At 29.9% G+C, this 16,617-nt stretch overlaps 1 long non-coding RNA gene across 1 annotated transcript; it reads left to right on the plus strand.

The window, feature by feature from the left end:
• The first annotated feature begins 1,794 nt into the window (after positions 1–1,794).
• LOC125865951 (uncharacterized) lies at positions 1,795–3,885 on the plus strand. The gene is made up of 3 exons (XR_007446426.1): positions 1,795–1,963; positions 2,678–2,762; positions 3,618–3,885. It is a non-coding gene; the product is annotated as an uncharacterized LOC125865951 (long non-coding RNA).
• Positions 3,886–16,617: the final 12,732 nt, after the last annotated feature.

Raw genomic sequence — 16,617 nt, forward strand, 5'->3', positions numbered from 1 at the left:
ACAAGAATCCACTCAAGGAACAAGTTATCCCCAAAAGCACAAGTCAACCAGTTTTCTTTTAAACTCACAATTTTTCTTTGATGAGATAATTTTGAATAGATATGCATATTGTGGACGTGATGGGGCATTTAACTTCTCCTTTAAGGAAAATGATGACATATACTTGGCATACATTCAAATTATAATGGTGGACATTGATTCTCAAGCGTATATTATGATTTGCTCTAAACATAGATTTATTCAACTCTTCAATTTGAATGTGGATATGGAGTTATCTTCTCAATAAAGGGTTGTGAGTATAATTTCTTTCAAATTCAACTATTTATGATTTTTTACCGCTAACACGTGTTTTTAGCTTATGGCATTTTCTAACGGATCGTGGACATAAATTTAATCTCCTTCAAATTTGATATGAATGTGGTCATATATATGGGCTTAGCCTTCTTTATAAGAGGACGTGGGCATGAGATTATATTTCTTCATCAAATATTTGTGGATGTGGATGTTGACTTTTTAAAAATATATATCAACATGGATGTGAATTTACGAGCACGTATGTGTCTCTTGGATTTAAAATTCATTGGAAGTGGATATGAGTTTATATTTTTACATCAAGTATTTTGTGGATATGATAGTGGATGTGTAGTTATATTTCTTCACACTATGGATCTTATGGATGTGGATTTACTTCTACATTATGAATTTCGCGAACATGGATTTTAATTTATCTTTTTACCTCACAATTTGTGAAAGTGGACGTGGAATTAAAATTTTTGCACTATGAATTTTATGATGTGGATGTGGATTTATTAGTTTTTTGAATGTGGATGTGGATATCTCCTTTAGTACTAAGAGTTTGGTGAAGTGGATTTGGTCGAGGTGGAAGTGAATTTACTTTTATTATGTGGACATGGATATAGATATACCTTTAACCGTTAAGAATTTGTGGAAGTGGATTTATGTTTTTTGCACCATGGATTTGGCAGATGTGGAAGTGGACGTGAATTTACTTTTGGCTCTGTAAATTTCGTGAACGTGGATTTATCTTTTTACAAATTGTAGCCGTGGATGTAAATTTATATTTTAAGAGTCTGTGGATGTGGACGTGGATTTATCTTTTTACGGTTTGTGGATGTGGATTTATCTTTATAGAATTTGTGGACGTGGACGTGGATGTGGATTTACATTTTTGCAATTTGTGGATGTGGATTTAACTTTTTAAAGTCTTGTGGATATGGACGTGGATTTATATTTTTACAGTTTGTGGACGTGGATGAGGATTTATTTTTTTTACAGCTTGTGGATGTGGATGTGGATTTATCTTTATAAAGTTTGTGGACATGGACGTGGATGTGGATTTACATTTTTGAAGTTTGTGGACGTGGATGTGGATTTACCATTTTACAATTTGTGGTAGTGGTGTGGATTTATCTTTTCAGAATTTGTGGACGTGGTTGTGGATTTATATTTTTGCACTATGAATTTTGTGGACGTGGACGTGGATTTATATTTCTACATCATGGATTTTGTGGACATCATAGTGTTTCTAAATCAATGTGGATACAAATTTTAGATTTCATTCAAGTCGACGCACTACCACAAAAATTATTTTTAGTGACAATAATATAAATGCCGCTAAATTATGTTTTACAATCAATTATTAGCGGCAATTGACCTTTAGTCGGTAAAACTTGACCCATTAATGACAATTACTTAAAATATTTAATAGACCATTTCATTAAAAAAATACTTTTTATTCTAAAATCCCCAAATTCTCTATGGTCTATAGCTAAACTCATTCATCTCCAAAATCCCCAAATTCCAAAAGGCTCATCTCTTTGTCGACCTCTTCATCTGAAGCAATTTCTCTGAAGCTTCATCTTCTCCGTCTTTGACTTCATCGTTTTCATCTTTGTCTTCTTCATCTGCCATCAATTTCCTAACCCTTTGCCACCTCATCAAGGTATGCCACATTCTTTTTTTTGTTTTGTTTTGAATGTGATTGGATGATGGTGAATGTTTCGTGTATGAGCGATGAAATTTCCATATATGAGAATTGCATTCTTGCATTGAAGTTGTAGTTTGTTGAGATAGAGTTGTACTTTGTGCATGGCGTGTTGTGATAAGCTCAATCTGTAAAGGATTTTGCTTCGTATTTGCCTTTGCCCTATTTCAGTTTGCTTGGTATCTAATGCAACATTTTGTACCGTGCTTTAATGCAATCATTTTATGATTTTCTTTTTCAAACCATTCTTTTACTAATATGGTTGTTTTGTGTATGACTATAAAATCATGATATATAAGGATTAATATATGTAGTTTTCAGAGAGTTGTACTCTGTGCATTGTACTACACTCTACTTTCATTAATTTTACTCCTTTTAGATTTCGCTTTTTCAAAACTTGAGTTTGATTTGATTAGTGTAATATAGCTTTGACGAACATAGCTTAGAAAACATGTATATATTAATTAGATTTTGTTTTCTTCTCTATAGCTAGTTTCAGAATTATCATGGATGAGACAAGTTATGTGGAAATATGCTCCCACTGACTTAAGTCGGCCTCAAAACAATGGAAGCACTACTAGACATGTTATCAGATTCTAAAGTTTGAAATTTTTGTTCTTAAAATTTAGCTTCACAAGAAAAATTTGTCATCTAATGTATTGATTTTTTTAGGTTTCTGATGCCAATAGTGGAAATGAACAAGTAATATAAGCACGACTCAAGTCGTTACTGGCCACAAGTTCTTTCTTCTTGTAGGGTAATCACTTTTACCATATGTCTGATTCTTTATTTGGTTATTTTTTTTGCAATTATATGTTATCCAGAAAATATGTACATTGTAAGTGTACCAAAGAAAGTGAACTCTTTTGCAAATGCATAAACTTGATAGAGTTACACAAAAGAAAGCCATAGAAGAAAAGACATAGTAAAGGAATTTAGACAAAACTATCATGGGTATTATAAGAGCTTTGGTGGTTCTCAGAAGACTGAACAGGGAAAGTCTATTCGGAGTAGTGTAAGTTCTTTTTTTTATTCACAAACATATATTCCCTCTATTTTACTTGTTCAACATCGGTGGACTAATCACGTACGAACATCGGTGGAACACAGCTTAACAGTTGATATTTTTGGGCTCACTAGACTTTGGGTTTGAAGACACCATGGAAACTGATAATTTCTTACATTTTAATTTGTGTTTATAACAGCTCATGTCTGATTAGGCTGGTATATATCTATTAGTATGCACTTTAATTTGTGTTTATAGCATAAGCTTGCTGCCATTTTTGCTTCCTTCTTCTCTGAAAGGTATTCTGTTAGTGTTAGAAATCATAAAAGAGTGTATACAAGTAATTGATGATTTCTGTATATTCAAATTTGTGAAATGTGTGGTGAGAAGTAGGATTGTCTCATTCATAAAATGTGTGGTGAGAAGTATGATATTTATAGATAAACTGGTGTATGTTTTGGATAATGTGTAGAGCTGGCCAATCTAAGTGGAACTCAATCACCAATATATTTATCTATTGCAGGGTGATCCAATATCTTTCTGTATAATTCTCACTTGTCATGATCGAATCAAGTTCATTGCTAATTTTAGTTATTGTTTTTATAGTGATTTGGCCGGGATGATAGAGAAAAATGAGAAATTGCATGGATTGTGAAAAAGAATTGTACTAATTGTCTTGATTCGGATTGTCATCAGCGTATCATCTGTGACATTGATCGTGATCCAAGCTGCCATAGTTTGACTGGGGGAAAAGAAATAATGGTTCAATCTCTTTGTTTGTCTATTATTGAATAAATTCTCTCTTTTTTGATAACTTGACTGCTTTCTTATTATTTTGAGGATTCATATTTTTTCTTACTACTCGAAGACAAGATAGTGGATATATTGATTGTTCTTATTTTATATAAATGTTGATATTTGAGTTGGATAATTTTCCTATTACTATCGTTTAATTAATTCTCCAGTTAAGTATATGAATCAAGGTGAATTCATGGTAACTTAAGTTTCACTAATAGTTGCCACTAAAATAGGTCTTCTTTATCGGCAATTATTGTATTTTTATTGGTAATAACAAATGCAGCAACATATCGAAGTTTTACCGGCAATAATAATTGCCACTATAAGTGATTAATAATTGCCACTAAATAAATGCGGCAAGAAGTATTTATTTTTAGCGGCAATAATATGGGTCTTTACCGGCACTCTAAATAAATGCCTCTAAAGTCTTTAGCGACACTGGATGCAATGGCATTAGTTTAATTGTCACTATAAGTTTGTGCGACAATAAAAATTGCCGCTAAAAGGAAAACTAATTGCCACTAAAAGTGTCTTTTGGTGTAGTGACGATAATGTGGATTTAATTTTTTCTTCAATTCATCTCCAATTTGAGGATTCAATTCATCTTTAAACTCTGATGCGGATTCAAAATTCTTCTGCAAGCACGATATACAAGTGTAAATTTTCTCTATTTCATCTTATTTGATTATATTTCTTTATCATTAACAATTGTTTTTAGCTTGTGGCTTTTCGAAAAACGACAAGATCAAGGTGGCATCACACTTCAATTTGTGGATCATAATCTAAGCAGTGAATTGGGGCAATTGTTGAAGTTTGAGTTAAGCTCGTCAGCAAGAGGTTAAAGATCTACTCTCAAACTACATTTCTAGAGATGTGTGGATATGTAGGTATTTCAGATCCATTCAAATCTAAATTGTGCTTGTTTTTGAGTCGTCAACTCTTTAACTTCCTTCTTCACATAGTCCGATATCACATTTATTTGACACTGGGATGATTTATAAAATCATAGTCAATCTGAATTTCTACCTTTCGAACTACACGTGACCTGATTCTCGTGTAACCCAAGATATGTAGGCGCTCGAAACTAGAGTTCGGTCATAATCTTCAAGCCATTTCATATAGGTCCCTTGACTTTTTCTAATCTTCTACCCCTATGTCTAACAACATACCTGAAACCCCTCTAAGGCAGTATTTGTCTGGTCGGGACAAAATTGGTGAGTATGTCAACTTCTTTGTCTAAAAATTCTTTCATCCTTTTCAATCAAAGAGGGGCAAGCTGTTGACACCCAATTTTGTCCCACCTCTTCTCTAATTTATTTCTTTGCGCTTCCTAGTCATTAATAATCTACTTTTAGGTGTTGTTATATTTTTACTATATTATTACTTTTACAAATATTTTATCGTCATATTTTTAGTGTGTTAATATATGTATTGGTCAAATTAATAAGATAAAGAAGCCCAAAGAAATCATTTTGAGAAGGGAATTCGCCCAAAATATAAGGCACAAACAAGACCAAATTTCAGCCCCTTTTAATGAGAAAATCAGATCAACTATTCAGCCCATTTCTTAAAAAATAGGGCTAAAATAAGCCCAAATCAGTCGGCCCATTTTCTTAAACCCTAGAGACAAACTAAATCTTATCTTTTCCCCTAACTTTTCCAACGCTCATCCCTCTTGAGACAAAAAAAATTTCAAACGTTTTCACCATTGACAGACGCCTTAATCCCCACTTTCGTGCAAACTTGGAAAATGTCAGACGTGTCTCCATCTTCTCTTTCTCATTTCATGCTTCAAGATTATCCAAATCGGAAGTACAGGCAAATCTCACGCTTTCTCTGTCTCAACCACGTGAAGACTGACTTTATCCCATTCTCAAATGTTTGGTTTCAGAACTTTTGACCAAGATTTCAAATTTCAAACGACTCTAAAATCCCGCTCAAATTAAATATTTTTCACCTATAAATACTCCCTCATTTTATTTAGCTAAGGAGGGATTTTTGGACAAGTCTGGGAACCTAGAAAATCTCCATCTTCTCTTCTTCTTCTATTCAGTTTTACAAGCTTTAAATCTCGTTTTATTGTCGTAAAGGAGCTGTGGAACCGAAACCTCAAAGCCCCCGGTTCACTACCCTGTGGAAGGTAATAACATAACTTTTATGTGCTTTTGTTCTTCTTTGTTAAATAGGTAATCATTTTTTCTGTCTGTTCATGTAATATGTTTTTGTATGTGTGTATTCAAGCATGCTTAGAAGTGAAATATTTCTATCAAACATCTCATGTTCTAATTAGTTTATTATGCTTGTTTGAGTTGTATTTTTCTTTTAAGTCTTTTCTTGACTATCACAAATTTGAAATGAGGCTTAGTGGGATTGCTGCAAATTCTGGTGTGTTTTGAGATGTTTAAGCTTTTATAGGAGGAGCTCACTTTCTTTATTGAACGGCTGGTTGTATTCTAATGTTAGAAATAATTTTATGTAGCTTAAAGCTAATGACTCAAATAAGATAAAAATGGATAAGAAATTTGTTTTAAACCTTTGTGGACAGCAAGCATTATGTATGATTCAAGCTCAAATTTGTCAAACTTGTTGTGGTATTTTTATCTCGTATAAGTTTACATGTTAAGTATGAATAATACTCTTTTAAGTTTTATCAGTTAAGCATGAAGAGTGTAGACTCTTGAAGACTCCTTATCTATGAAATAGAGACACCATGTATTTAAAGTATCATATCCAACTTACTCTATTATTTTCAGTTTTCTAGCATTTGCGATCCACCTTCTTAGTTGATTTGGGTGGTCTTCACATGATTCTGATTATTAGGAAATTACAGTTAGTTTGGTTAAAGTTATTTTCTTATTTTCATGTTATGTGATTGAGTATTATTTGGTCCATGTAAGATTATACCATGTAGGTTGTTCATATACACAGGTATATGTGGATTTGTCTATTTTTATTTGCTAATGTTTGAGTCCATACCTTGATCAACGAAATATTTTTTTTGAAAAAGAAATTTGATATAACAACTATTCTATTTATCTTGTTTATTTTTACGGAACTATTGTACTTGTGCTAATTTCTATTCTTTATCTTTTGTGTGCATGAACATTTTGGAGCAACATATGGAGTCTTAATGCAAGACTCCCCATACCCGCATAATATCCTCCAATTACATCTCCTTTAAATGTGTCTGACAACAAGGAAAAACAAGAAAGAATTGCTTGGGGAACGCTTATGACATCTTACTCTATTATTATTATTATTATTATTATTATTATTATTATTATTATTAGTCTCGTTTTGTCATTTACTCTTATTTAACTCTTTGTGACTAATTGTTTATGTTTGGTTTTGGGGTTTATTTCAAGTTTGGAGATTTACTTATTCTTGGGTTTAGATACTTAGAAACACATTTAGTTGTTTGAGATTCTTTAAGAAGAAAAAATAAGTTGTTTTCACTTAAAATAAATTACTTTTTTAGATCTAACGAAGTCCTCATTTTATTTCACAAATATATTTTTGAATCAAAAGTCAATCAGTTTGAATTTGTGCAAAAAAAAAAATTAACTTTTTCACAATTAAAAAAATTGATCTTAACAAGTGACGTCTTTCTAATGCAAAGACATTTTTTAATAAACAGTCCCTTTATGCCCTCTTATTGAATGTTTTTTTTCTATCTTAAAAAATTACCTATTGTTTTCCCTAAACGTCAAATTTTCTACAATCATCTACATTATTTTTTTATACTACTATATCATATATACTTTCTACATTAGCTCATTTTATTTATAAAATATCCATTCTTTCTTTTACCACCTTTAAGACCTTTTAAATTTATTTAAGTTTGATCGGTTAACCATTTTAATACAGATCTAAAGGATGCCTTACTCCTTCCCTTTAGGATTAATTGAACCCTTACCTTAGAATCTCTAGTTGGTTAGAATAGCTTATAATGAAGTCAATTAAAAAATTTAGGTGTCTTAACTCACCCTTTAATAGTTAGGTGGCGACTTCTTAAGTTAATTAATTTAGAAATCACCAATATGTTGTACACTAATTTGACTTCGGTTAAAATGGGGTATAACAGAAGACACCTGATCCTCTTTAGTGTACCATGCACAATTAATTTTTGCCATCTCATCGAGAAGGGCTGATGCTATGTCAAACGGTTGCCTCATGATTCTTCCTCGAATGAGTTGGCCTGCTGCACCTTTGTTGATCATGTCAAGACTCCAGTAAAAATATTGCAATAACACATTGTCTAATAGCCCATGAGTTGGACATCGAAACAACAACTTTTGGAATCTCAACCATGTCTCATGGATAGGCTCGCCATCAATACGCTTGAAGTTCTGAATACTATCCCTTAACTTTACCATCTTTGAAGGAGGTAAAAACCTTTTGTAGAACGCATCGGTGAGCTCCTCCCAAGAAGTGATTGAATCCCTTGTTAGTTCGGTCAACCACTTTGTTGCTTCCCCCATTAGAGAAAAGGGAAACAAACAAAGTCAGACTGACTCTTGTGTGATGTCCTTGAAAGAGAACGGACCACACACATCCATAAAGTTTCTTATGTGGTAATGGAGGTCCTCATGAACAAGTCCTCCAAAGAGACCTTTCAATTGCAACAGCTGCAACATCGTGCTGGTCACATGGAATACCACATTGCCCACAGTCAGAGGCAATCAGATAGCACCCGCACTTCCCAACTAATCCTCATTGACATTATGCAAATTCCCGATGTCAACGTTGTTTCCAAGTTGGCTGGTATTGCTCCCATTTACACTCATCTCTTCACCTGCTTTAGAGCAGCTAACAAAGAACGCAAATAAGATAATTCGACTACAACAAAATCAGTTCACGACTAAACTTCAAGAAAAGAATTCTAAATACCACTCCCCGGCAGCGACACCATTTTTGATAACGCTCAACTACACTTCATCCAATTCTAAGTGTAGTCGGTCGTTAACAAGTATAAACCCAACTAAGAGTTAGGGTCGATCCCACAGGGAGTGATACAGTAACAAATTCGATTAAGAAGTGAAATTGTGTCCTAATCGTTTGTAGAAGTAGAGGTTTCACAACATTACAGTAAATCACAAAGTTTCAATAATCAATATCAAATGGGGGGTAAATACCAACTTATGACTACTAAAATGCGAAGTAAACAAATAGAGAGAGTTCCTTGGGAGTGTGATGAGTTGAATGATAATATTGTGTAATGTGTGATTACTAGTTACTCAAACATATTGAATCTTGGTGGGTAAGCTAGGTTTTGAATGCAATAGCCATTTCTCAATCAACTATTGCGAATCAAGTGAGTTCTTTTGAACCTCACCAAGCAAAACACAATTGAACAACCAAATTCCTTAATTAATCCACTTTTTCAAGCTCAATTTGTAAGAATGCAATCAAACCCATTTTTTCAAACTAGATTCTTAAAGATGCAATTAATACAATCATCAACTAATAGTTCAACTCTAATACCTCTTTCTCAAGCAAGTTTAGAGTACTGAGATAGAATTGAATTTGCAACTACAATTCCTCATTTAAAACAAGAACAATTAATTGAACCCACTTCAAAACAACAATAAAATTAGTTACTAACAATACTCATTAGCTAATTCGTGCATTCAACTACATAATCACTCCTCCAAGAATAGGGATTTTCGCCAAGCATAGTGAAAAACAAGAAATCGTTACCAACGAACTTTTCCATCTGATTTGACAACGAACTGCAATTCCCAAATGCTGAAATTTAAGCTAAAAATCTCACAATTTCTAAATCTCTACTCAGAAGTGTAAAAACAATCTTCTAGAATGCGGTAGTGTTTGTTTTAAAATTGTGGTGTCATTACCTTAATGGTGTGCATGTGGATGTCTTCACGGATCACAAGAGTCTACTATATGTTTTCGGTTAGGAGGAACTAAATCTTAGTCAGAGGAGGGGGCTTGAGCTCTTCAAGGATTATGATATGAGTGTGCTCTACCACCCAAGTAAGGAAAATATTGTTGTTGATTCTCTTAGTAGGTTAACATTGAGAAGTGTTGCTCATATTAGAAGGAAGGTAAGAAAGAGATTGCAAGGGAGATGCATAGACTTACAAGTTTGGAAGTTCATCTCATAGAGTCTGATAAGGGTGGTGTGATTGTGCAGAATGGTTCTGAGTCTTCATTCGTGATTGAAGTTATGGACAATCAAGATAGTGAAAGATGCAGGTCACAAGCAGAAAGTTGAAGTTTTCTATCTTGGGGAAAATGAGATTCTCCGATATTAAGATAGATTATGTGTTCCAGATATAGATGGGTTGAAAGAATGAATTTTGACAAAAGCTCATAGTTTCAGATACTCCATTTATCCCGATTCCACTAAAATGTACCATGATTTGAGAGAAGTATTCTTGTGGAGTGGTATCAAAAAAGACATTGTTGATTTTGTAGCAAAGTGTTCCAACTATCAGGAAGTGAAGGTTAAGCATCAAAGGCATGATGGTAAGGCTCAAGATATAAGCATTCCTATGTAGAAATGGGAGATGATTAATTTAAATTTCATAAGAGGTCTACATCATACCCACAAACAACATGACTCCATTTGGATGATTGTAGATATAATAACTAAGTCGGTTCACTTCTTTCCAATTAAGACTTTAGATACCACCGAAGGTCATGCTAGACTGTATATCCGAGAGATAATCAAGCTTTATAGGGTTCCTTTGTCCATTTGATAATGGTACTGGGTTAACTTCTCATCTTTGGAATTCCTTTCAGAAGGGTTTAGAGAACCGTGTAGATCTTAGTACAACGTTCCATATGCAGACCGACAGATAGGTTGAGCAAACTATTCATACTGTAGATGATATTCAGAAGAATAAGTGAGTATTGTTATTATTGTGAGAGATTTTGCTTTGAGAGAGTGTTGCCTTGGATGAGGAAGAAAGGCAACCAAATAAGAAGAAAAAAATTAATTAAAAAATATTAACTAATAAATACACACATATTAAGTGTGTGTAAATTACCACCAGACATAACTAACCATGCTTTTTTATTTAGGGTTGAATTAATTCCACTTTCAAATAACTCGAGGGTGATAAAAATTTCATGAAGTATTGATGTGTAGTTGAAAACAAGTGAATAAATGGATGACTGAATTGACTTATTTTAATGGGAAAAGAGTTCGAAATATATCTGAACTTTGATCGAAATTGTTGTAGCAATCCCAAACTTTGGGCAAGATCTATTACCTCTGCACTATTTAATAATGTATTTTAAAGATATATAGGTACCCACGTGGACATCATAAATATTGCATAATTATAAATAGTAACTTGTCCAGCTGGACACTTATATATCTTTAAAATGCACCTATTAAATAGTATGGGGTAATAGGTCCTGCCCACAATTTGGGATTGTTACAATATTTTCAGTCAAAGTTCGAATATATTTTAGATCATTTTCCCTATTTTAAATGTCTTTTGACTTTTAAGATTTTGTTTTAGTTTTAAATTAAAAGTGTTTAGCAAATACAAAAAGTAAGAAAAAGTCCAAAGCCAAAAAAATGGGTATCTCTCACTTGTGATTTTTATCTTTTAGCTTATAATCCTTAAAAATAAAAAAAGTAAATCCAAACACCGAGCATTTGGCTATTTTCTTTTTGTAGAAGTTTTAGGGAAATTTTTAAAATGTATGAGGTACAACTAGTACGAGTTGTATGAGGGTATTATTTTATTAGGTATATTCTAATCTAGAAATACGTGTTCTATTTTTCTTCCATGCCTTTGATTTCTCTTTCATGCCCTTCTCTTTCCTTTTTTTTTTTTTTCTTATTTTCTATTTTTTTCCCTAAATCTATTTTGAAATTAATTTAATTACTAGTGTATATGAAAAAATAATTTATTTTTTTTACTTATTTATTTTAACAAAAATATTTTTAAAAATTATCATTTTTATCATCTACATAGGTATCAATAGTAGACTAGTTTAGTAAAATGAACTTTAACACAAATACAATTAATACTATATATAAAACTTATAAAAAAAATAGTGAAATAGTTGTTATGAAAATTGCACATTAAAAATTAAGGGGTTATGAACATAGAAAACATGGTTATGATTATTATTACTAGTATACGTGCCCGCGCGTTGCGCGGATAATTTAAAATGTGATAATTTTACACTTAAAAATAACTAATAAAATATATTATGCACTTAATAATAATACCAAAAACTTAAAATTACAATGACAAATAATTTTATCCTAAAAATGACACGTGGTTTTTTGTGATGCATATGCATGTAGATTTTTAATTAATATTTAATATTTATTTTTTTATTTTAATGATAATTAGTATAATACTCTTAAAAAAAACACAAATTTAATTGAAAAATCTTTTTATTTAAACCTTCCAACTTTCACTCAGAAAACTGAAAATAATAATAATAATAATATGAACGTCATTCTTGGCCAAATCGATGCAATACTATTATTTTTTGTAACAACTTCAACTTATACTAACGGATCATAATCAGAGACATTATACTTATTTTATTCAGATATTCAACTTAAATAAAATATTCATTATACTTTATCTTTCTAATATACCAAATATCAAATGAATCAAAACTTACATTTATTTTTCTAATTCTCTAAATTTTTCACCATGATACATAAACTTAAAAGATGTTTTTCACTTTCATGTGCCACTTACTCCTATTTTTTCTTTATCTCAACATCGAGCAAAAATCTGATGGTATAATATAATAATTAAAAGTCGATAAAAATTAAAAACAATAGATACAAAAATATATAAGAAGATAAGAAGAAGAGATTCGTCTTATTTTTTAAAACGTGGGAAGATTTTTTTTTATTTTTAAAAGGGTAAAGTTATCTTCTTCTTTTTTTGTTATTTAAAATGAAAATATTTTCAGATTTAAAAAGATTTTCAGATTTAAAATATTTTAAATTACAGATTATAAATTAACTTTGTTAATTGAATATGAATTATGTTTTAAAAAACTCCATCGTGCATAAGTATTCTTCTCCTTTAAACAGATTTTAAGATTTAAATTGTTTTAAATTTTTAATTCCATATGTTTTAAAAAACTCCATCGTGCATAAGTATTTTGTTTATTACTTAGTTACTAATATTTTTTTTGTTCTTTTCTGATTTTAATTTAAGTATTTCCTTACTAAATTATTTTATATAAATATTTCTCCTAGTATATATTTAATTTTTTCCTTTCCTGACATAGAATTTATGGCCCCGACATCAACATCCTTGTTTTATCTTCTTCATTGCAAATAACACCCCATCTGAAACATAACATTTTAGAATTTCAAAATATTTGTAATATAAAAAGTAAGTTTTTCGTGAAAAGAATTCTTTCAAAGAAGCATAAATTACCGTTAGTTTCATCAGACCAATAATTGTACCACTATTGTATTCTTGGATTGGATATTGACATATATAGAATTGTACTCTTTGATTGGATATTGACATATATAGAAAATCTCCTTCACTAATGGAGGATTGATCCCTCCTTGGATGTGTCGTACTTTGATATATATATATATAAGAGAAAACTAATCATATATAGATAATCATGATACTATATTATATCAAAAAACTCATAATTTGAACTATCATAGATATTTTCAATATGAAAAATAAATTCAAGAAGACAATGAAAACAAAGTAAGTGTATGCATCCCAAAGTACTTCTTTCCCTGTTGATTAATGGGGAAAAAAAAATAGAACAAAAAGAGAAGAAGTGGGTGGGGTTGGTTTAGAAGAAGCGGGGTAAGTTTATTTATAGGATGATTGTAATGCAGTAAGAAGTCATTCATTATGAGAAGTTAATAAATCGTTGATAAGAAGTTGTCATCAATATGAAATTCAAAAATCATCAATCAGATAAGGATTAGGATCAATTCAAATTTAAAAAAATAAAAAAATATAGGTTTTGTATATTTTTAATATTTTCGAATTTTTCTGGGGGAATTTTATTTTGAAAATTGATACTGGGAAATTTTTTTTATGTGTGACTGTCATTTGGAACATTTCTGAAAAAATATTAATATTATTATTATTATTAGTTAAGTTTGTAATTTTTATTTTATAAATTTGAAATTATTCCTTAAAATTATTAAAATTTGAAATTATTCCTTAAAATTATCCACTGACTAACGTGGAGCAATTTTTTTAATTTTTTTAAAAAAATTAATAATCACACTCATGTTCTGCAATGTTTATTTTTTATTTTTCAGATTTAGATAGTTAAATTTTTTAGTTATTATCTTATATAAATTTTGAAAATTATAAAATGATTATATCACGTTAATTTTAAGTAATCTTTTAATAAATAAATTTAATATTTTAATTTTGAATTTAAGATAATTACAAAAAGTTGGATTTTATTATTTAATCCTATTACATGTAATTAATAATTTTAATTATTTAAAAATCCTATTTTTTGTGGTGCTGACATGTCATTCTAATTCTAATTATTGACATATGTCTATATTTATTTATTTAATTATTATTGATTATTAATTATTTAAAATACTAAAAATTTATGGTGTTGACATGTGTCATTTTTTCTTCTCCTTTTATATATAGAAAGATTTGGCATTTGGCTCTAGAATTCAAACATATATTTTTTTACTATATTTAAAATAAACGGAATTATAGTTGAACATAGAGTCATGTTTTATTTTTGCAAAACAAAATATTCGAAATGATATTCATGTTTGAATGTACTTAAATACAATTTTAAAAATGAAAAGTGAATTGAAAAATCATATTATACTAACATGTTTTCTAGATTTGAAAAATATGTTCGAGTTGAAAAAGTTGCATACAAATTTTCATTATCAAACATCAATTTTTAAATTAAGTGAAAAATTATCATTTTTTAAAGAAATAACTCTTATGTTTGAATGAGTCCTAAAAGTAGAAGTTAAAAAAATATGAAGATAATTTTTTTAAAGTATGATAAATGAAAAATGAGAGAAAAAATAGTAATTTTAGTGGTCAATTTTCATGACATAAGTAACAATTCAAAGAATTAACTTTAACTTTTTTATACTCTTAACCTTTAATTATTTAGATAAAAATAATAAATTTTAAAAAATAAATTATTTTCATATGTACAAACTAAGGGAGTAATTATGTTGGTTTAAAAAAGATTTAGTAGGCGTTTGGCCATGTGATACCATATCACGCTATGGTGTCGTGAGATGAAATCAGCGTTTGGACATGCCATTTTACGCTGATTCCATATCATGAGAGGTGATACCATATTCTCCAAAAACCATGATATGGAATCACCATGTGATTCCATATCATGATTTGAGACATTTTAATACAATAAGTGATCCATGAGTTTATATTTTGTTAAAACAACCCCACATTTATATCTACTAACCATTTGTTTCATATGTAAATAAAATTTATAATCACATCATTACTTTTTAAAATTTATTATTCTCACCAATATAAAATTTATTATCACTTTAAATTTGGTGAATATAAATGATAAAGTAGAAATTCATTTGGTGAATATAAATGAGAACGAAGGGAGTAATACTTTTTTGATTTTTCATAATAAAAAAAACATCTTAATCTTATGACTAAGCATAATATTGATAAAAGACAATTTTCATTGGCGGTGCCGCTCTTTCTTAATCTTAGTATTTGCAAAATGTCGTTCACATGACTGAAGGATATCAAGTCCAATTGATTGAGGACTTGGGAAAATTTGATCAATTAGTTATTAATATTTAGTCAAGTGGACTAGTTATAATTTTTTTGATTAAATTTTATTAGAAGTGTTTTTGACTCAAACTTGTGGTAACTTTTTAAAATTTCGTTATTCAATAATATTTAACTATTGATTTTTCTTGTAAATAGTTAGAAGTTAGTGATGTTTGTTAATTTTTATCTTAGTGCATTTAACTTCTAAGTTAATATTTACTCACTAATGTATATTTTTTTTCTACTTTATAGGTTATTTGTAAGAGTAGTTGAGAGATATGAGCATATCAAGTACAATTTATGTTCAATTTTTTTAATTAAATTAAAGTTAGATGAAACAATTATTTAACTGAAGAACAAATAACTTTGTAATAATTTATTATGCGATTTTATAATTTTTGTTTATTTAATAAGATTGAATAAACAATTGGGGCTATTTTAATAGTTTTACAACTTATGAGATTTTTATGTTTATGAGAAAATATACAACACAAAAATTTCATATCGCATGTCCAAACAAACCTTCAATTTCATCTCATGATTCCATATCATGATACCATATCGCATGGCCAAACGTTTGGCCATGCGATACCATATCACGATATGGTATCGTGAGATGGAATCGGCGTTTGGACATGCAATTTTACGTTGATTCCATCTCATGAGATGTGATTCCATATTCTCTAAAAACCATGATATGGAATTATATGAGAATTCCATATCACGATTTGAGATATTTTAATATAAAAATTGATCCACGAGTTTATATTTTGTTAAAACAACCTCACATTTATATCTACTAACCATTTATTTCATATGTAAATAAAATTTATAATCACATCATTACTTTTTACAATTTATTATTCTCACCGACATAAAATTTATTATTCTCACCAACATATAGTCACTTTAACTCACAAATAGCTTTGTAATAATTTAACTTCAACTTGAGGAAATTGTCCGTACTATGTGGAAAGATTATATTAAAGACTAATACACTACAATTTATGTTCAATTTTTTTTTATTAAATTAAAGTTAGATGAAACAATTACTTAAG

The sequence above is a fragment of the Solanum stenotomum genome, chromosome 5, assembly GCF_019186545.1.
Source record: "Solanum stenotomum isolate F172 chromosome 5, ASM1918654v1, whole genome shotgun sequence".
Taxonomy (NCBI): domain Eukaryota; kingdom Viridiplantae; phylum Streptophyta; class Magnoliopsida; order Solanales; family Solanaceae; genus Solanum; species Solanum stenotomum.